The sequence below is a fragment of the Mirounga angustirostris genome, unplaced genomic scaffold, assembly GCF_029215605.1.
Source record: "Mirounga angustirostris isolate CCGP_5_RB_7025 unplaced genomic scaffold, mMirAng1.0.hap1 SCAF_12, whole genome shotgun sequence".
NCBI lineage: Eukaryota > Metazoa > Chordata > Mammalia > Carnivora > Phocidae > Mirounga > Mirounga angustirostris.
In genome coordinates, this window is record NW_026991720.1 from 23,251,031 (window position 1) to 23,251,335 (window position 305).

A 305-nucleotide genomic window follows, 5' to 3' on the forward strand; every position below is an offset into this window, starting at 1 on the left:
CACGTCAGAGCGCCGGCCTCCCAGGAATGCCGCCCGGCCCGCGGGTGGGGGCCGCGCCGAGTGGGCGGGCCCCGCCTCCTTCCTCCCCTCCCCCACGCGGCCCTGGGGGCGGGAGGGGCCCGGCCCCCCTGGCCAGGGTCTGCGGCCCAGGCGGGGGCTCAGTGCCCGCCCCGCCGCGCCGGGGAGGTGAATGGCAGAGCTGGAAGGCGAGGGGTGAAGCCACCCAATACCCCCAAACTAAGCATTGCAGGTCCGAGATGAAATACACCCCTTTCATACGCTGTGGGACTAAAGAGATAAATGGG